Source organism: Triturus cristatus, chromosome 4_1, assembly GCF_964204655.1.
Source record: "Triturus cristatus chromosome 4_1, aTriCri1.1, whole genome shotgun sequence".
Lineage (NCBI taxonomy): Eukaryota > Metazoa > Chordata > Amphibia > Caudata > Salamandridae > Triturus > Triturus cristatus.
Window position 1 is genome coordinate 115,461,689 of NC_140585.1, and position 23,743 is coordinate 115,485,431.

Genomic DNA, 23,743 nt, shown 5'->3' on the forward strand with positions numbered 1-23,743 from the left:
CACACAGGGTGAGGTAGGCACACCCACTGGGTCGGGGGGCAAACGTGTGACACGCAGCCATAGTGGGAGTCTGCATTCCACCCAGTCCACTCCCTCCAAATCCCCTCCCCTCAGCTCTCCTGGCCACATCTCCCCCAAGGACTCCTTCATGGCCGCTCTGTCCCTGAGCCCCACAGTTACACCACCACGCAAGCGGTCAAGGAGGTCCCCGGTCAGGGTGGTTGAGTCTCCCCCCCTGTCTCCACCCTCCCCCGGTGGCGCTGCGACCCATCCCTCTGACCCCCCCCCTCCTTGGGGCCTGAGGTCCCTTCGGGTGCAGGGGACTCCCTGGAGGACCTTGCAAAGGTGTGTAGTGCCATCCTGGCCTCCGCCTTTGGCACTGACCCACCCCCTGTGGTGGAGTCCTCCATCCCTGCACCCACAACGCCGCCCCTTTGCCCTGATGTCCCTGCGGTGCCTGTTGCTTCTCCCCCCCCCTGATGCCCTCACCAGTGTGGAAGACGATGCCATTTGACTGTGCAGGCAAGGTAGGGGACACGCATCCCACTGTGTCCCCCATCCAGCTGAGAATCATTGACTGCCCTATGGGCTTTGTGAATATTGAACTGCCTGCGATCCACGGACATTGTGCTCATGCTGAATAAAGCTTAATTTTGTTTTCATTATCACACTACTGCTATGCTGGTATTGGTGTTGGTGGGGCTGCTACATGGTATTGGGTGGTGTTTAAGGGTTTGGGTGTGTGGGATATGTAGTAGTGTGCTGCTCATTGGTGGGACCCTGGGATCTGTGTGCCATCACAAGGTGTTGGCTAACTTTCTTTGTTCATGTAAGCAGTTACTGCATGGTGCACTTGTCCCAGGGTGTATTCCTTCCTCTGTGTACCCAGCTTTCTTCCCTGCAGGGTGTTCCCAATGTTTAGCGCAGAGCTGTGTCTACATGAGCTGTGTGTGTGACGGAGCCCTTCTACTTTGGCCATGCATGCAGGGCCATGTCTCCACCTGCAACAATCGTGGCATCCTTGGTGATCACTGTACTTGTGTGTGGAGTCTGTTGACATGAGTTCATGGGGACATGTTCCCTTGTAGGCAGTATGCATGTGGATAATTCTGGCCTCACACACATGTGTTACACCCCTCCTGTCTCAGGGCACTGCTGGGAGTGATAGGCACCCACCCCTCCTGTCTCTGGGCACTGCTGGGAGGACTCTGCACACACCCCTCCTGTCTCAGGGCACTGCTGGGAGGACTCAACACCCACCCCTCCTGTCTCAGGGCACTGCTGGGAGTGATAGGCACCCACCCCTCCTGTCTCTGGGCACTGCTGTTAGTGATAGGCACCCACCCCTCCTGGCTCAGGGCACTGCTGGGAGTGATAGGCACCCACCCCTCCTGTCTCAGGGCACTGCTGGGAGGACTCTGCACCCACCTCTCCTGTCTCAGGGCACTGCTGGGAGTGATAGGCACCCACCCCTCCTGTCTCAGGGCACTGCTGGGAGTGATAGGCACCCACCCCTCCTGTCTCAGGGCACTGCTGTTAGTGATAGGCACCCACCCCTCCTGTCTCTGGGCACTGCTGGGAGGACTCTGCACACACCCCTCCTGTCTCAGGGCACTGCTGGGAGTGATAGGCACCCACCCCTCCTGTCTCAGGGCACTGCTGGGAGTGATAGGCACCCACCCCTCCTGTCTCAGGGCACTGCTGTTAGTGATAGGCACCCACCCCTCCTGTCTCTGGGCACTGCTGGGAGGACTCTGCACACACCCCTCCTGTCTCAGGGCACTGCTGGGAGTGATAGGCACCCACCCCTCCTGTCTCTGGGCACTGCTGGGAGTGATAGGCACCCACCCCTCCTGTCTCTGGGCACTGCTGTTAGTGATAGGCACCCACCCCTCCTGGCTCAGGGAACTGCTGGGAGTGATAGGCACCCACCCCTCCTGTCTCAGGGCACTGCTGGGAGGACTCTGCACCCACCCCTCCTGTCTCAGGGCACTGCTGGGAGTGATAGGCACCCACCCCTCCTGTCTCAGGGCACTGCTGGGAGTGATAGGCACCCACCCCTCCTGTCTCAGGGCACTGCTGGGAGGACTCTGCACCCACCCCTCCTGTCTCAGGGCACTGCTGGGAGTGATAGGCACCCACCCCTCCTGTCTCAGGGCACTGCTGGGAGTGATAGGCACCCACCCCTCCTGTCTCAGGGCACTGCTGTTAGTGATAGGCACCCACCCCTCCTGTCTCTGGGCACTGCTGGGAGGACTCTGCACACACCCCTCCTGTCTCAGGGCACTGCTGGGAGTGATAGGCACCCACCCCTCCTGTCTCTGGGCACTGCTGGGAGGACTCTGCACACACCCCTCCTGTCTCAGGGCACTGCTGGGAGTGATAGGCACCCACCCCTCCTGTCTCAGGGCACTGCTGGGAGGACTCCACACCCACCCCTCCTGTCTCAGGGCACTGCTGGGAGTGATAGGCACCCACCCCTCCTGTCTCAGGGCACTGCTGGGAGGACTCCACACCCACCCCTCCTGTCTCAGGGCACTGCTGGGAGTGATAGGCACCCACCCCTCCTGTCTCAGGGCACCGCTGGGTGGACTCTGCACCCACCCCTCCTGTCTCAGGGCACTGCTGGGAGTGATAGGCACCCACCCCTCCTGTCTCAGGGCACTGCTGTTAGTGATAGGCACCCACCCCTCCTGTCTCAGGGCACTGCTGGGAGGACTCCACACCCACCCCTCCTGTCTCAGGGCACTGCTGGGAGTGATAGGCACCCAACCCTCCTGTCTCTGGGCACTGCTGGGAGGACTCTGCACACACCCCTCCTGTCTCAGGGCACTGCTGGGAGGACTCAACACCCACCCCTCCTGTCTCAGGGCACTGCTGGGAGTGATAGGCACCCACCCCTCCTATCTCTGGGCACTGCTGTTAGTGATAGGCACCCACCCCTCCTGGCTCAGGGCACTGCTGGGAGTGATAGGCACCCACCCTTCCTGTCTCAGGGCACTGCTGGGAGGACTCTGCACCCACCCCTCCTGTCTCAGGGCACTGCTGGGAGTGATAGGCACCCACCCCTCCTGTCTCAGGGCACTGCTGGGAGTGATAGGCACCCACCCCTCCTGTCTCAGGGCACTGCTGTTAGTGATAGGCACCCACCCCTCCAGTCTCAGGGCACTGCTGGGAGGACTCCACACCCACCCCTCCTGTCTCAGGGCACTGCTGGGTGGACTCTGCACACACACCTCCGATTTCAGGATATGTACGCTTGGAACATACACGGTGGGGGTACGCTCAATGCATTCGAGGTGAGGGTACGAGTCTACTTACACTGGTGTGGTGGGGGTACGCTCCATGCATACGCGGGTGAGGGTACGGGTCGTACTTACACTGTTGGGGTGTGGGGTACGCTCCTTGCATACGCGGGTGAGGGTATGGGTCGTACTTACACTGTTGGGGTGGGGGGTACGCTCCTTGCATACGCGGGTGAGGGTACGGGTCGTACTTACACTGTTGGGGTGGGGGTACGGTCCGTGAGTCCGCGGATGGGGGTAGGAGTCGTTCTTACACTGGTGGGGGTGGGGGTACGGTCCGTACGTCCGCGGGTGAGGGTTCGAGTCGTACTTACGCTGTTGGCATGGGGGGTACGCTCCATGCATACGCGGGTGGGGGTACGGGTCGTACTTACACTGTTGGCATGGGGGGTACGCTCCATGCATACGCGGGTGGGGGTACGGGTCGTACTTACACTGTTGGCATGGGGGGTACGCTCCATGCATACGCGGGTGAGGGTACGGGTCGTACTTACACTGTTGGGGTGTGGGGTACGCTCCTTGCATACGCGGGTGAGGGTACGGGTCGTACTTACACTGTTGGGGTGGGGGGTACGCTCCTTGCATACGCGGGTGAGGGTACGGGTCGTACTTACACTGTTGGGGTGGGGGTACGGTCCGTGAGTCCGCGGGTGGGGGTAGGAGTCGTACTTACACTGGTGGGGGTGGGGCTACGGTCCGTACGTCCGCGGGTGAGGGTTCGAGTCGTACTTACACTGTTGGCATGGGGGGTACGCTCCATGCATACGCGGGTGGGGGTATGGGTCGTACTTACACTGTTGGCATGGGGGGTACGCTCCATGCATACGCGGGTGGGGGTACGGGTCGTACTTACACTGTTGGGGTGGGGGGTACGCTCCTTGCATACGCGGGTGAGGGTACGGGTCGTACTTACACTGTTGGGGTGGGGGTACGCTCCATGCATACACGGGTGGGGGTACGGGTCGTACTTTCACTGTTGGGGTGGGGGGTACGCTCCTTGCATACGGGGTGGGGGTAGGGTCCGTACATATACGTCCCCACGCTATGTGATGCTTGTGCGGCCCATACCCAGGCCTTTGCCACGTGGGTGCGATCCGTCCCGCCATTGTTGAGGTGACGTGTGTGGGCGTGGTACGACTCGTACCCACGCTCTTCAGGCGTGGGTACGGGACGTACCTGTCTGGTTGTGTTGTCGGTTCGCGTGGTGATGGACTTCCGTTGTGGCGGTCGCTGGCTTATCAGGACACGCCCCCACCCCCTCGTGGTGACCAGGGCATGGGAGTCAGGTATGTCCAGGCCATGTGTGGTGTGTGACTTATGTGGTTGTTTTGTGGCCTGCCCTGGTCCTGCCACCCCCACCCCACCCCACTTTCCCCCCTCCCTTTGTTATTCTGACCTTCTGCGGCGTCTGCGTCATAACCTGTAGAGGAGGTGGACTGCTATGAGGGCAGGGATGACTCGTAGGTTCGGGTCCATGTCTGTCCGTCGCGTACTGGTACTCCTTGATCGCGTCGTCCTGTCGCGTACGGGTCCTCCTTGATCGCGTCGTCCTGTCGCGTACGGGTCCTCCTTGGTCGCGTCGTCCTGTGTGTCCGTCGCGTACTGGTCCTCCTTGTTCGCGTCGTCCTGTCTGTCCGTCGCGTACTGGTGGTCCTTGTTCGCGTCGTCCTGATTTCCCGGCAGTTTTTGGGTGCCGGAAAATATTCACCGTGCGGGATGACGTCGGTGCGAATCGTAATTCCTGGGTCGTGAATGGCTGGCTGCGAGCGTCCCGACATCAGGTCGGCGCTTTCCCGGATGGCATTGGTAGGGTTTTTTTGTTCGGTCGGGCTTTTTTACGAATCGTACGGTGATGGTGTACCCGTGCGAATCGTAATTCCTTGTTTGTACATTTTGACGACCGGGTACGCGTCGGACGGAGAATATGCTCCGTCCGACGGTTCGTACCCGGTTTTTACCGGATCGTGATCGCCACCTTTGTCTATACCAAACAGCAATACCACCCCACTTCAAAAACGAAACCAACCAAAACAATATATGTTCTTTAACTTTCAGAGACTACATCAACTAAACAGCATTTTGTCTACAAACAACATCTTCATTCAAATACAACCAAAAACACTTGGTAAGTATATATAAAAAAAATGCTTTTTTGCTATTTTCATTTAAATATATAAAGTACTATTACATATATTTTCATATACATTTTTTCCAGATTTCTAACACATCACGATGACAGAAGAAGCCCAATTTATAACTTCGCAGAAAGGAAAATTCCTATTGTGTTACATGGGTTACACATACACCCAAGAAAAGCAGACGGACCGAAAAGTGAACTGGAAGTGTTCTAAATATCATTCTAACAAATGCTACGGACTAGCAACAACAAGAGAAACAACTGTACTATATACAAGAGAGCATAACCATCCACCCAATCTCTCTGAAATAGAAGTCAGATCAACCCTTGAAAATATCAAAGAATTAAGCACTGGTTCACAAACTGCTACAAGTGTAATCCTAAAAGAACTATTACCTAGAGTGCCCAAAGAAGCAAGAGGCCAATTACCATCAATTGCTTCTATAAAAAGAACTATTGCTAGGACCAAAACAGCAACCACAACAACTATACCATCCCCTAAAACTTTTCAAGAGATCATCATTCCACCAGAATTAACTATCACCCACAATAATGAACCTTTTATTTTTTTTGATAAGAAAAGCACAGAAAAAAGAATCATAATGTTTGCTACTGCAAACAATATAACTAAACTGCAACAATGCCAAACATGGATGATGGATGGCACCTTTACAATATGCCCAAAACCATTCTACCAGCTTTACACAATACACAGTCAATATCACAACACTTCCATACCTTTAATTTATGCCCTATTACCTAACAAACAAAACACAACATATAATGAAATGCTAGGAAAACTAAAACAAGAATCAAATGATTTTTACCCTCAAAGAATTATCATAGACTTTGAGCAAGCCATGATAAATTGCATTCTAAAACTGTACCCCCATACAGCTATCCAAGGATGTTACTTCCATCTAAACCAATGTATATGGAGACATTTACAAAAATCTTCACTAAGTGTAGAATATGCCACTAACATAAGTTTTGCACATCAAATAAAACTTCTAACAGCCCTAGCTTATGTACCAACCACAGATGTTGCAGAACATTACAATCTTTTATTAGAAAGTCTATTCTACAAACAAAATGAAGTAGAGTTATCTCCCCTCTTAGATTATTGTGAGGATACCTGGGTGGGGAGACTACACAGATCAGGCCATAGACGTCAGCCCAAGTTCCAAATACCTTGGTGGAATGTATATGTAAGTACACTCAACCAACAAGCCAAAACTAACAACGCCGTCGAGGGCTGGCATAATGCATTCCTAACTTCTACTGGGAGAACAACTCCAACACTACAAAAACTACTAATTGCCATACAAAAGGAACAAAGTTTCCAAGAATTAAGAATGCAACAATCTGTCCTACAATTAAAACCAAAACAATCTAGACAAACTACTCAAATGTATAATTACCTACAACAACAGGTACAGCTATACCCATCCACAAGAGGACTTGAGTACTTAAATATAAGAGCTCAAACTCTCTTCTAAACCCTTTCCTAAATATAAACCCACAATTCTACTAAAACAACTATCACAACATAAATAAACCACTTTATTATATCACATATTTAATTATGTGGTCTAAAATATATAAATCAATTATATGGACATATATTTAGACAACATAATTAAACAAACCAAGTACACAACAACAATATTAAATATATAAGGTTTGGCCACCAACAATTAAAATATTTAAATGAACTTACCTGTGTAGTTGCTCCAATGGGATAATAACATTCCTTCCAAATAAATCCAGGTAGTATAAAATCCATAGGTATCAACAAAAAATCCAAATAAAATGTAAAAATACAACTTTTTATCGAAAACAACGTCTACACAAAAAAACGACTATCCATTAACCATAAAAATCCCGATAAATATTAAAAAGGTAAATAACCGCTCCTGGAAACCCGAACAATAAAGGAAGTGTAAAATAAAGATTAGTAAACACAACTAATACACACTTCCTTTAAAAAAAATAAGGTGTTTCATACCGACGAAAATATCTTCTCCGTAAAACCTACAAAAGAGAAACAAACATTCCCACCCACACACAAACACACATGAGGCACCTAACAACATCACTACAAACGTTATTCAAACACTATAAAACTTTAACACACCGAAATAACAAAACACTAACAAAGCCACAAACACGGAACACAACGTAAATTATAAAACCGTATACAAACTATTACTAACACCCTAACTTCTAAAACATCAATCCATACACACTTATTACAACATTACTACTTCCACAAAACACTTAAAACTATTTAATAATAAAGAAAATAACTCTTACCTTCTCAAACGCGAAACAGCTCCCGACCGCGACCTGGATTCGACCAAAATAACCCAAAACAACAGCGAGCGGTTACAAAATAAAAGACCCAAACAAACATAACAACTAAAAAAATACCAATAAATGCCCTAACTATTTATTTAACATTACACATTACTTTAAAAATTAGTAAAACATTAGAATTAAATACTCAAAAAGAATACCTATTTTTTTTATCTATGTGAAAATTATTTAACGTATTAAAATAAATATAATAAATAAAATATTTTTATTAATATATCAATAAAACTGTATATATTACCAAAATAAATAGATGAACATGATATAATTAATATATTGTATCTACAACATACCAAAAAAAATACATATTCTAAAATGTAAACAATTTCAATATTAATTATGTAATATAAATATTCATAATTAAAATATATTAATCATATATTTCAAAACATACAATTTCTTATCAATTCAACTAAAGTCTAAAAATTTTGAGAGTACACAATATAAATTTATAAATATTAAACAGCTATAAAAATCAGATTTTTTTATTTTTAATTATTTTGTGTGTTCATATATTCATGTCCAAAATATACATTAAACAAATATATATCCATTATAAAAAAATTATGACTATAATACAAATGTTAAATATTAATTATTTTATTACATGTTTATTTCAATAATTTAATTATTAGAATATGCGTAATAATAAACAATATTTTCTCTCTAATGAATATACATTCCAACAACTATAAAACTAATCTTATTTTCCTTTCTACTATTTAATAAAAAAAATTGGAATTTGCATTCTGATATAACTTCTATCTTTTATCCAACCAAAACTAAAATTTACAGATTTTTTGTAAATTAAAACAAATTAATTTAACTGTTCCTATTCAACTCTCTATTTAATTCTAATATTTGCTATTTACCAAACTTAATTAACATACTACTCCCACTACAGACTGAACTTAATTAATTTACTATTCTCACTCCAACCTATATTAAATTATAGTAGGTGCTGGACACTGAACTAAATTAATTTACTATTCCCACTCCAGTCTATATTTAATTAAGATAAGTGCTGGACACTGAACATAATTAATGAACTATTCTCACTCCAACCTATATTTAATTAGAGTATGTGCTGGACACAGAACTTAATTAATTTACTATTCCCACTCCAATCTATATTTAATTAAGATAAGTGCTGGACAATGAATTTAATTAATTTACTATTCTCACTCCAATCTATATTTAATTAGGGTAGATGCTGGACACTGAACTTAATTAATTTACTATTCCCACTCTAGTCTATATTTAATTAAGATAAGTGCTGGACACTGAACATAATTAATTTACTATTCTCACTCCAACCTATATTTAATTAGAGTATGTGCTGGACACAGAACTTAATTAATTTACTATTCCCACTCCAATCTATATTTAATTAAGATAAGTGCTGGACACTGAACTTAATTAATTTACTATTCTCACTCCAATCTATATTTAATTAGGGTAGATGCTGGACACTGAACTTAATTAATTTAGTATTCCCACTCTAGTCTATATTTAATTAAGATAAGTGCTGGACACTGAACATAATTAATGTACTATTCTCACTCCAACCTATATTAAATTAGAGTAGGTGCTGGACACTGAACTTAATTAATTTACTATTCCCACTACAGTCTATATTTAATTAAGATAACTGCTGGACACTGAACTTAATTAATTTACTATTCTCACTCCAACCTATATTAAATTAGGGTAGGTGCTGGACACTGAACTAAAATAATTTACTATTCCCACTCCAGTCTATATTAAATTACGATAAGTGCTGGACACTGAACTTAATAAATTTACTATTCTCACTCCAACCTATATTTAATTAGAGTATGTGCTGGACACTGAACTTAATTAATTTACTATTCCCACTCCAGTCTATATTTAATTAAGATAAGTGCTGGACACTGAACTTAATTAATTTACTATTCTCACTCCAACCTATATTACATTAGAGTAGGTGCTGGACACTGAACTTAATTAATTAACTATTCCCACTCCAGTCTATATTTAATTAAGATAAGTGATGGACACTGAACTTAATTAATTTACTATTCTCACTCCAACCTATATTTTATTAGAGTATGTGCTGGACACAGAACTTAATTAATTTACTATTCCCACTCCAATCTATATTTAATTAAGATAAGTGCTGGACACTGAACTTAATTAATTTACTATTCTCATCCAATCTATATTTAATTAGGGTAGATGCTGGACACTGAACTTAATTAATTTACTATTCCCACTCTAGTCTATATTTAATTAAGATAAGTGCTGGACACTGAACTTAATTAATTTACTATTCTCACTCCAACCTATATTAAATTAGAGTAGGTGCTGGACACTGAACTTAATTAATTTACTATTCCCACTCCACTCTATATTTAATTAAGATAACTGCTGGACACTGAACTTAATTAATTTACTATTCTCACTCCAATCTATATTTAATTAGGGTAGATGCTGGACACAGAACTTAATTAATTTACTATTCCCACTCCACTCTATATTTAATTAAGATAAGTGCTGGACACTGAACTTAATTAATTTACTATTCTCACTCCAATCTATATTTAATTAGGGTAGATGCTGGACACTGAACTTAATTAATTTACTATTCCCACTCTAGTCTATATTTAATTAAGATAAGTGCTGGACACTGAACATAATTAATTTACTATTCTCACTCCAACCTATATTAAATTAGAGTAGGTGCTGGACACTGAACTTAATTAATTTACTATTCCCACTCCACTCTATATTTAATTAAGATAACTGCTGGACACTGAACTTAATTAATTTACTACTCTCACTCCAATCTATATTTAATTAGGGTAGATGCTGGACACTGAACTTAATTAATTTACTATTCCCACTCCACTCTATATTTAATTAAGATAACTGCTGGACACTGAACTTAATTAATTTACTATTCTCACTCCAATCTATATTTAATTAGGGTAGATGCTGGACACTGAACTTAATTAATTTACTATTCCCACTCTAGTCTATATTTAATTAAGATAAGTGCTGGACACTGAACATAATTAATGTACTATTCTCACTGCAACCTATATTAAATTAGAGTAGGTGCTGGACACTGAACTTAATTAATTTACTATTCCCACTCCAGTCTATATTTAATTAAGATAACTGCTGGACACTGAACTTAATTAATGTACTATTCTCACTCCAACCTATATTAAATTAGGGTAGGTGCTGGACACTGAACTAAAATAATTTACTATTCCCACTCCAGTCTATATTAAATTAAGATAAGTGCTGGACACTGAACTTAATAAATTTACTATTCTCACTCCAACCTATATTTAATTAGAGTATGTGCTGGACACTGAACTGAATTAATTTACTATTTCCACTCCAGTCTATATTTAATTAAGATAAGTGCTGGACACTGAACTTAATTAATTTACTATTCTCACTCCAACCTATATTACATTAGAGTAGGTGCTGGACACTGAACTTAATTAATTAACTATTCCCACTCCAGTCTATATTTAATTAAGATAAGTGCTGGACACTGAACTTAATTAATTTACTATTCTCACTCCAACCTATATTATATTAGAGTATGTGCTGGACACAGAACTTAATTAATTTACTATTCCCACTCCAATCTATATTTAATTAAGATAAGTGCTGGACACTGAACTTAAATAATTTACTATTCTCACTCCAATCTATATTAAATTAGAGTAGGTGCTGGACACTGAACTTAATTAATTTACTATTCCCACTCCACTCTATATTTAATTAAGATAACTGCTGGACACTGAACATAATTAATTTACTATTCTCACTCCAACCTATATTAAATTAGAGTAGGTGCTGGACACTGAACTTAATTAATTTACTATTCCCACTCCACTCTATATTTAATTAAGATAACTGCTGGACACTGAACTTAATTAATTTACTATTCTCACTCCAACCTATATTAAATTAGGGTAGGTGCTGGACACTGAACTAAATTAATTTACTATTCCCACTCCAGTCTATATCAAATTAAAATAAGTGCTGGACACTGAACTTAATTAATTTCCTATTCTCACTCCAACCTATATTTAATTATAGTATGTGCTGGACACTGAACTGAATTAATTTACTATTCCCACTCCAATCTATATTTTATTAAGATAAGTGCTGGACACTGAACTTAATTAATTTACTATTCTCACTCCAAACTATATTAAATTACAGTAGGTGCTGGACAATGAACTTAATTAATTTACTATTCCCACTCCAGTCTATATTTAATTAAGATAAGTGCTGGACACTGAACTTAATTAATTTACTATTCTGACTGAAATCTATATTTAATTATGGGATTTGTAAAATTCTAAATTATATTTAAATTTTCTAAATAATTATTTTTTTAAATTAAAAAATATATAAACATTTTAAATTAACTTCCCACCCTTATCCCCTATAACCCAACATTCCGCTCCTAAAATTATTTGTAAAATTCTAAATTTAATTTACAATTTCTAAATAATTTTTATAAAAAATTAACAAATATATAAACATTTTTAAAACACTTCCCACCCTTATTCCCTATCAACCAACATCCCGCTCCTAAAATTATTTGTAAATTTCGAAATTTAATTTACAATTTCTAAATAAATTTTTACAAAAATTAAACAATATATAAACATTTTTAAAACACTTCCCACCCTTATCCCCTATAAACCAACATCCCGCTCCTAAAAATATTTGTAAAATTCGAAATTTAATTTACAATTTCCAAATAATTTTAATACAAAATTAACAAATATATAAACATTTTTTAAACACTTCCCACCCTTATCCCCTATAAACCAACATCCCGCTCCTAAAATTATTTGTAAAATTCTAAATTTCATTTACAATTTCTAAATAAATTGTTAAAAATTTTTAACAATATATAAACATTTTTAAAACACTTCCCACCGTTATCCCGTATAAACCAACATCCCGCTCCTAACAATTTTTGTACAATTCTAAATTTAATTTACAATTTCTAAATTTTTTTTTTTTAAATTAACAAATATATAAACATTTTTAAAACACTTCCCACCCTTATCCCCTATAAACCAACATCCCGCTCCTAAAATTATTTGTAAAATTCTAAATTTAATTTACAATTTCTAAATTTTTTTTTTTTTAAATTAAACAATATATATACATTTTTAAAACACTTCCCACCCTTATCCCCTATAAATCAACATCCCGCTCCTAAAATTAAATATACATTTCACATTTTAAATAAAATTTACTAATTAAATTTTACAATATATTAAAAAAATTAATTAACTTTTTTAAAACACTCCCCACCCTTATCCCCTATAACCCAACATCCCGCCCCTAAAACAATATAAATATTTCTCATATCATATACATTTTAACTATTTATACAAACAACTTCAAAATATGTACTAAACACACAATGACGATATTTTCACATGTCGATATTATTACTAACGATATTACTTACATCGACATATAAGTAAAAAAAAAAAACGATATTTTTCACATCGATATTATCTATTTCGATATTTTGTACATTCGATATTTTTGACTCGATATTTATGTCCCTCGATATTAAAAAGTCGATATATAGACTGCTCACCGCTTTAAACATTACTCTCTGGCGCACCGGTAGCCAGTGGAGGGATACCAGTCCAGACCTCGCTGACTGTCTGCGGGGAAGGTCGAGTAGAATGCGTGCTGCACAGTTCTGGACTGTCTGCAGCCTTCTCAGAGTGGCTTCAGGAGCACCAAGATATAGTACGTTATTAAAATCAAGGCGTGCCTGGATAAGACCTTGTACGGCTACTTGTTTGGCTTCCAGAGGGAGGAGAGGGAGAATTTTCTTTAACATCCTCATGATGCCAAAACAAGTAGCTCAAAGTTTTGTGGATTGTATATTAAAAGACAGAGATCTATCCAGCCAGACTCCAAGACTCTTGATACTATTTTTGGGAGTTGGAAGGGAACCCAAACTAGGCGGCCACAGGGAGGTGGGGAGGCTGAGATCTAAGGAACCTAGGAGCATGAGCTCGGTTTTGTCCCCATTCAGTTTTAAGCAAGACAGGGACATCCAGGTCTTTACTGCCTCCAGGCACTCTCTGAGCCCGCCACGAGCAGATGGATTGGCAGCCTGCGTCATGGAGACCACCAGCTGCGTGTCGTCCGCATAGGAAATGATCTTTATTCCAAATGGGCAGATGACATCAGCCAGTGGCCTCATGTACAGATTAAAGAGAGCAGGACTCAGAGAAGAGCCCTGGGGGACTCCGCAATTCAAAGGTCTCCTGGTCGACACCGATTCGCCTTCAAACACGCAAAAAGACCTATTCTCTAGGAAGGACTGGAACCACGACCAGGCTTTGTCCTTAATCCCGGCTTGGGATAAGCGTTCCAGCAGAGTGACATGGCTGACCGTATCAAAGGCCGCGCTAAGATCAAGGAGGATCACTGCCACTGATCCTCCTTGATCAAGGATTTTTCTGGCTTCCTCTGTAACCATGAGGAGGGCGGTCTCGGTCCCATGTTTTGGTCTGAAGCCCGTCTGGGTGGGGTCCAGTAGGTGGTTATCTTCCAGGAAGTTTATTAATTGTGAGTTAATATATTTCTCCAGGATCTTACCTGCCCATGGGAGCAGGGAGATGGGACGGTAGTTGCTCAGATTGGTGGAGTCCAAGGTAGGCTTTTTCAATAAGGCTCTAACCATCGCCTGTTTCCATACGGTGGGAACCTTACCGGAAGAAATGGAGGCATTTAAGACCTCCCTAATAATGGGTAGGGTGACCTGCGAGGCTGCCATTATTATGTCTGGTGGAGCTGGGTCTTCTGGGGATCCGGATTGTACTTTCCGTGCCAGGGAATCAAGAGTGGCGAGATCCAGAGGGGGGAAGTGAGAAAGCAAAGTTAACTGATAAGTGGATGAGGGGGTATCGGGAAAGGGGGTAGAGGGGTTAGGGTTTCTCGAGGGAAAGGCGGAGTAGATAGAGCTTATTTTCTAGTGGAAAAACTCTGCAATATCGTCGCAGTGGGTAGTGGACTTATCCGCCTGCAGGCAAGGGGACTGTTTAGTGAGGGTGTTGATGATCTGGAATATTTCCTTGGGCTTAGATTTGGCAAGTAAAATTTTCGCGGAGAAGTATGAGGCTTGTGCTGCTTTTATCATCGTTTTATATTCGCTAATGGTTTCTCGATAAAGAGTTTTATTGTCTGTGGAGTAGTCAGAACGCCAACGTCTCTCCGATTGCCTGCAGAGTCGTTTCTTTTCTCTAAGAGTCTCCGAATACCACGGGGCGGATTTGTGGGAGCGTTTGAGCGTGATTTTCTTTTTAGGTAGAACAACGTCAAGGGATTGAATGATCCAGTTGACGTAGGCCTGGTGAGCAAGGTCGGGGTTGGCATAAGTCCTAGGTGGATTCTCAGCAAGTTTGCTGGACCACTTGTCAGCCGCTAGGCGGGACCACGCTCTCGTGAATCTCGTGGTAGGTGTTGGCTCAGGGTTTTTAAACACAGTCCAGTTAATTGGGATCAAGAAATGATCCGTCCAAGGCAGGGGGATTGGTGGACTGGTTAAAAGGCCAGGGCAGTTACTGAAGACCGTATCCAGCAGGTGGCCCTTCACGTGGGTGGCAGAGGGGACCCGTTGGGAGAGTTGCAGAGCTGCTAGGTCCTCTGCTAAAGTCAGTGCTACGTGGTCTGAGGATGACTCAAAATGAAAGTTAAAGTCACCCAACAGGATATAATTAGAGGTGGTATTAAGACGTTCAGCCACGCTAGATGGTAGGCTGACATGGAACTGCTTCGGGGGGCCGGGAGGACGATAGATAAGAGTGCCGGAAATGCAACTATTGGGTGTTAATTAGATGTTGAAGGTAAGACTCTCACAGTCCGTAATGATTTCCGGAACTACTCGGCAGTGAAGTTGTTCTTTGTAGATTATCGCCACACCTCCTCCTCTCCCTTTGGGGCAGTCTTGGCAGGAGATTCGAAAGCCTGGTGGGATGGCTGCTATGACCGCAGGAAAGGCCTCGGGGGAGAGTATGTCTGGTGAGTGTTCCTCTATTAGCAGCGCCATTTCAGTCGTATGTTTAGGGAGAGAACGACAGTTCAGTAAGAACATACGGAAGTCGTGTAGCGGTTCCATGTTACATTTGGGTTTGAAGGAGTAGTGGCAGTCAGGGCATGTGGGCGGCAAGGTGTCAGCTTGATAGCTGTTTCGACTGCAGTTCATGTTGGGTGTCCTGAGACTGTGGAGAGTGTCAGCACTGTAGGTGATGGGTCCTGGCGACTGAGAGGTAGAGGGACTGGCCCTAGGCCCGGACTCGGCGCGGACGAGCGCAGACGAGCTTGCCTTATGCGCGCCTTTGGCGCGCAATCGTCGCGCCCGCTGCGCTCGTCCGCTGCGCTTCCGGTGCATACACATTATTATAGGGCGGGGAGGGGGTGTGGCCTCGAGGGGGGCGTGTCCCTCGCTACGGCGTGGCCGATGGCGCCTGCCAAGACTGCCGCGAGCTCTCCCTCTCAGCGTTAGGTCCGCTGCTGGGGGCGCTATCAGGCAGGGAGCAGGAGGCAGATGCAGGACAGGTAAAACAACAACAATTGCAGGTAATTTTTTAAAATATACATGTGCAAAGGGCGCAAGGCTAACTCCCGGCTGAGCCTCAGGAGGAATAAGGTAATCTAACGCGCTCGCAAATCAGCGGTCAGTTATACCCAGCAAAGGGGGCGTGGCCTTGAGGGGGGCGTGTCCCTCGTTACGGCGTGGCCGATGGCGCCTGCCAAGACTCCCGCGAGCTCTCCCTCTCAGCGTTAGGTCCGCTGCTGGGGGCGCTATCAGGCAGGGAGCAGGAGGCAGATGCAGGACAGTTAAAACAACAACAACAATTGCAGGTAATTTTTTAAAATATACATGTGCAAAGGACGCAAGGCTAACTCCCGGCTGAGCCTCAGGAGGAATAAGGTAAGACACGGGAGACAATTCAGTGATCTCCCGTGTATTCTCTTTTAAAAAGATATATAGATTGCAGATACATTTGTGAGATTCTATGAAAAACTGTATTGTTCAGAGTCTTCTAGTAAGGTTTCTAAGGTCAGAAAATATTTAAATTCAATGCAACAATCTGTTGAAAAATGTATGTATTTTTCATCTTTATCACAAAATGTCTATTTGGATGATGTAATAAAGGCCTCTTCAGTGTTAAAATGAGGCAATACCCCTGGCCCAGATGGGTTTTCTATAAGATTTTACTCCCACTTTTCAAAATGTTTATTTCCTAAATTGTTAGAACTGTTTAGTTGCTTAATTCCTATTGGTGCCACCAGTGGATCATTCAGGAAGACATTATTAGCCTCATTGCAAAAGATGGTATGTAAAAATTAAAGACCCATTTCATTTGTTATTATTGATTATAAAATGTACACAACAGTTCTGTATCTTTGTCTTCAACCCTTCATTTGCCATTTGATTGATAGAGAACAATCAGGTGTCACCAAAGAGATGTGGGTGCCGATCACGATCCGGTAAAAAATTCCCCCGTGCGACTCGTATCGGGTCTTTTTACCGTACGAATCGTACAAGTGCCGTACGAACTGGCAATCACGATTCGCATGGTAAAAAGTCCATACGAACCGCACTGGGAATCATTCCCCACACGTCCTCGGGTCGGAAAATGTGTCCGACACGTCCTCGGACGATTTACCTTACAAACGTGAAAAACCAAGTCCGACCGAGGAATCACGATCCATCCCGTGCGTCCGAGGTTACAACCGTATGGAAAAAACACCGTCCGCACCGAACTCCTACAGCAACCATGGAGACATGTGCCCGCATATGCGCCCAACACTCCCCCCAGCCCCCGTACGTCTGACACGTACCCCCCGTATATGTATACCCCCACCCGTCTAGGTACACCCCAGTACGTTCCAGTCGAACCCCCACCCCAGTACGTGTCATAGCCCCGTCTACCTACACCCCAGTACGTTCCAGTCGTACCCCCACCCCAGTACGTGTCGTACCCCCGTGTACCTACACCCCAGTACGTGCGAGCCACACCCCCACCCCAGTACGTGTCATAGCCCCGTCCACCCACACCCCAGTACGTTCCAGTCATACCCCCACCCCAGTACGTGTCGTACCCCCCGTGTACCTACACCCCAGTACGTGCGAGCCACACCCCCACCCCAGTACGTGTCATAGCCCCGTCTACCCACACCCCAGTACGTTCCAGTCGTACCCCCACCCCAGTACGTGTCGTACCCCCCGTGTACCTACACCCCAGGACGTGCGAGCCACACCCCCACCCAGTACGTGTCATAGCCCCGTCTACCCACACCCCAGTACGTTCCAGTCGTACCCCCACCCCAGTACGTGTCGTACCACCGTCAATGTACACCCCCCCACCCCTGTACGTGTCGTACCACCGTCCATGTACACCCCCCCACCCCTGTACGTGTCGTACCACCGTCCATGTACACCCCAGTACGTTCCAGTCGTACCCCCACCCCAGTACGTGTCGTACCACCGTAAATGTACACCCCCCCACCCCAGTACGTGTCGTACCACCGTCCATGTACACCCCCCCACCCCTGTACGTGTCGTACGCGGGTGAGGGTTCGCGTCGTACTTGCACTGTTGGCATGGGGGTACGCTCCATGCATACGCGGGTGGGGGTACGGGTCGTACTTGCACTGTTGGGCTGGGGGGTACGCTCCTTGCATTCGCGGGTGGGGGTACGGGTCGAACTTACACTGTTGGGGTGGGGGTACGCTCCGTACGTCCGCGGGTGGGGGTACGGGTCGTACTAACACTGTTGGCATGGGGGGTACGCTCCTTGCATACGCGGGTGGGGGTACGGGTCGTACTTACACTGTTGGGCTGGGGGGTGCGCTCCTTGCATACGCGGGTGAGGGTTCGCGTCGTACTTGCACTGTTGGCATGGGGGGTACGCTCCATGCATACGCGGGTGGGGGTACGGGTCGTACTTGCACTGTTGGGCTGGGGGGTACGCTCCTTGCATACGGGGTGGGGGTAGGGTCCGTACATATCCGTCCCCACGCTATGTGATGTTTGTGCGGCCCGTACCCAGGCCTTTGCCACGTGGGTGCGATCCGTGCCGCCATTGTTGGGGTGACGTGTGTGGGCGTGGTCCGACTCGTACCCACGCTCTTCAGGCGTGGGTACGGGACGTACCTGTCTGGTTGTGTTGCCGGTTCGCGTGGTGACGGACTTCCGTTGTGGCGGTCGCTGGCTTATCAGGACACGCCCCCACCCCCTCGTGGTGACCAGGGCATGGGAGTCAGGTATGTCCAGGCCATGTGTGGTGTGTGACTTATGTGGTTGTTTTGTGGCCTGCCCTGGTCGTGCCACCCCCACCCCACCCCACTTTCCCCCCTCCCTTAGTTATTCTGACCTTCTGCGGCGTCTGCGTCGTAACCTGTAGAGGAGGTGTACTGCTATGAGGGCAGGGATGACTCGTAGGTTCGGGTCCATGTCTGTCCGTCGCGTACTGGTACTCCTTGCTCGCGTCGTCCTGTCGCGTACGGGTCCTCCTTGATCGCGTCGTCCTGTCGCGTACGGGTCCTCCTTGGTGGCGTCGTCCTGTGTGTCCGTCACGTACTGGTCCTCCTTGTTCGCGTCGTCGTCTGTCCGTCGCGTACTGGTGGTCCTTGTTCGCGTCGTCCTGATTTCCCGGCAGTTTTTGGCTTCCGCAAAATATTCACCGTGCGGGGTGACGTCGGTGCGAATCGTGATTCCTGGGTCGTGAATGGCTGGCTGCGAGCGTCCCGACGTCAGGTCGGCGCTTTCCCGGATCGCATTGGTAGGTGTTTTTTTGTTCGGTCGGGCTTTTTTACGATTCGTACGGTAATGGTGTACCCGTGCGAATCGTAATTCCTTGTTTGTGAAAATTGACGACCGGGTACGCGTCGGGCGGAGATTGTGCTCCGTCCGACGGTTCGTACCCGGTTTTTGCAGGATCGTGATCGGCACCATTGTCTTCTGACAACACAAGATTTATTCTTGATATTTTGAGGAAAGACATCCATTCTACTCTTCATTAAGCTTCTGTCACTTGATGCAGAAAATACTTTTGATAAAGTGGTTTGGGATTTTGTTTTGAGACACTGAAAAGGTATGGTTTGGGTAATACTGATGATTTCTATTCTTTATAGTTCCCCTTAGGTTTGTATTTGTATTACTGGTTTAACGTTAAAATATTTCTCTTTCAATAGAGGAGTTCACCATCTCTAGCACCTCTGTCATCAAGGCTACTTATTTTGGCATTAAACAATCCTGTTAAAAAAATTAGAGAGTCCGAATATTTCAGGTTTTAAATACAGTACTAATCAGTTAAAATTGGCTGCTTATGCTGATGAAGTAAATGTTCTTTACACAGTCTCTTACAGGAGATCGATTTCTTTACAGAGGTTTCAGGATAAAAAAGTAATGCTGATAAGATGGAAGTATTCCCTTTAAATGAATTGTGCACTAAACAAATGTTTGCCTCTACTGTTTTTTGCTTGGCTCTTTCAAGAATAAAATATTTAGGTATTTATTTACTAACCCCATTAGGAAGACAAGCACTATTACTTTCAATAAGAATCTGGAATCTTAAATTTCCAAATGTAACACTTTGGTGCCGATCACAATCCGGTAAAAACCGGGTACGAACCGTCGGACGGAGCATATTCTCCGTCCGACGCGTACCCGGTCGTCAAAATGTACAAACAAGGAATTCCGATTCGCACGGAACACCATTTCCGTACGATTCGTAAAAAAGCCCGACCGAACAAAATAAACCTACCAATGCGATCCGGGAAAGGGCCGACCTGACGTCGGGACGCTCGCAGCCTGCCATTCACGAACCAGGAATCACGATTCGCACCGACGTCATCCCGCACGGTGAATATTTTCCGGCTGCCAAAAACTGCCGGGAAATCAGGACGACGCGAACAAGGACCACCAGTACGCGACGGACAAACAGGACGACGTGAACAAGGAGGACCCGTACGCGACGGACAGACATGGACCCGAACCTACGGGTCATCCCGGCCCTCATAGCAGTCCACCTCCTCTACAGGTTACGACGCAGACACCGCAGAAGGTCAGAACAACTAAGGGAGGGGGGAAAGGGGGGGGGTGGGGGTGGCAGGACCAGGGCAGGCCACAAAACCCCCACCAAAGTCACACACCACACATGCCCAGGACATACCTGACACCCATGCCCTGGTCACTACGAGGGGGTGGGGGCGTGTCCAGCTAAGCCAGCGACCGCCACAACGGAAGTCCGTCACCACGCGAACCGGCAACACAACCAGACCGGTACGTCCCGTACCCACGCCTCAAGAGCGTGGGTACGAGACGTACCACGCCCACACCCACGTCACCCCAACAATGGCGGGACGGATCGTACCCACGTGGCAAAGGCCTGGGTACGGCCCGCACAAGCATCACATAGCGTGGGGATAGAGATGTACGGACCCTACCCCCACCCCCCCTATGCATGGAACGTACCCCCACCCCAACAGTGTAAGTACGACCCGTACCCTCACCCGCGTATGCATGGAGCGTACCCCCACCCCAACCGCGTATGTACGTACCGTACCCCCACCCCAACAGTTTAAGTACGACCCGTACCCTCACCCTCGTATGCATGGAGCGTACCCCCACCCCAACAGTGTAAGTACGACCCGTACCCTCACCCGCGTATGCATGGAACGTACCCCCACCCCAACAGTGTAAGTACGACCCGTACCCTCACCCACGTATGCATGGAGCGTACCCCCACCCCAACCGCGTATGTACGTACCGTACCCCCACCCCAACAGTGTAAGTACGACCCGTACCCTCACCCGCGTATGCATGGAGCGTACCCCCACCCCAACCGCGTATGTACGTACGTACCCCCACCCCAACAGTGTAAGTACGACCCGTACCCTCACCCTCGTATGCATGGAGCGTACCCCCACCCCAACAGTGTAAGTACGACCCGTACCCTCACCCGCGTATGCATGGAACGTACCCCCACCCCAACAGTGTAAGTACGACCCGTACCCTCACCCGCGTATGCATGGAGCGTACCCCCACCCCAACCGCGTATGTACGTACCGTACCCCCACCCCAACAGTGTAAGTACAACCCGTACCCTCACCCTCGTATGCATGGAGCGTACCCCCACCCCAACAGTGTAAGTACGACCCGTACCCTCACCCGCGTATGCATGGAACGTACCCACACCCCAACAGTGTAAGTACGACCCGTACCCTCACCCGCGTATGCATGGAGCGTACCCCCACCCCAACCGCGTATGTACGTACCGTACCCCCACCCCAACAGTGTAAGTACGACCCGTACCCTCACCCGCGTATGCATGGAGCGTACCCCCACCCCAACCGCGTATGTACGTACCGTACCCTCACCCGCGTATGCATGGAGCGTACCCCCACCCCAACCGCGTATGTACGTACCGTACCCCCACCCCAACAGTGTAAGTACGACCCGTACCCTCACCCTCGTATGCATGGAGCGTACCCCCACCCCAACAGTGTAAGTACGACCCGTACCCTCACCCTCGTATGCATGGAGCGTACCCCCTCCCCAACAGTGTAAGTACGACCCGTACCCTCACCCTCGTATGCATGGAGCGTACCCCCACCCCAACAGTGTAAGTATGACCCGTACCCTCACCCGTGTATGCATGGAACGTACCCCCACCCCAACAGTGTAAGTACGACCCGTACCCTCACCCGCGTATGCATGGAGCGTACCCCCACCGTGTATGTTCCAAGCGTACATATCCAGAAATAGGAGGTGTGTGTGCAGAGTCCTCCCAGCAGTGCCCTGAGACAGGAGGGGTGGGTGCAGAGTCCTCCCAGCAGTGCCCTGAGACAGGAGGGGTGGGTGCCTAACACTCCCAGCAGTGCCCTGAGACAGGAGGGGTGTGTGCCTAACACTCCCAGCAGTGCCCTGAGACAGGAGGGGTGGGGGCCTAACACTCCCAGCAGTGCCCTGAGACAGGAGGGGTGGGTGCCTAACACTCCCAGCAGTGCCCTGAGACAGGAGGGGTGGGGGCCTAACACTCCCAGCAGTGCCCTGAGACAGGAGGAGTGGGTGCCTAACACTCCCAGCAGTGCCCTGAGACAGGAGGGGTGGGTGCATAGTCCTCCCAGCAGTGCCCTGAGACAGGAGGGGTGGGTGCAGAGTCCTCCCAGCAGTGCCCTGAGACAGGAGGGGTGGGTGCCTAACACTCCCTGAGACAGGAGGGGTGGGTGCTGAGTCCTCCCAGCAGTGCCCTGAGACAGGAGGGGTGGGTGCTGAGTCCTCCCAGCAGTGCCCTGAGACAGGAGGGGTGGGTGCAGAGTCCTCCCAGCAGTGCCCTGAGACAGGAGGGGTGGGTGCCTAACACTCCCAGCAGTGCCCTGAGACAGGAGGGGTGGGTGCTGAGTCCTCCCAGCAGTGCCCTGAGACAGGAGGGGTGGGTGCTGAGTCCTCCCAGCAGTGCCCTGAGACAGAAGGGGTGGGTGCAGAGTCCTCCCAGCAGTGCCCTGAGACAGGAGGGGTGGGTGCCTAACACTCCCAGCAGTGCCCTGAGACAGGAGGGGTGGGTGCAGAGTCCTCCCAGCAGTGCCCTGAGACAGGAGGGGTGGGTGCTGTGTCCTCCCAGCAGTGCCCTGAGACAGGAGGGGTGGGTGCAGAGTCCTCCCAGCAGTGCCCTGAGACAGGAGGGGTGGGTGCCTAACACTCCCAGCAGTGCCCTGAGACAGGAGGGGTGGGTGCAGAGTCCTCCCAGCAGTGCCCTGAGACAGGAGGGGTGGGTGCCTAACACTCCCAGCAGTGCCCTGAGACAGGAGGGGTGGGTGCAGAGTCCTCCCAGCAGTGCCCTGAGACAGGAGGGGT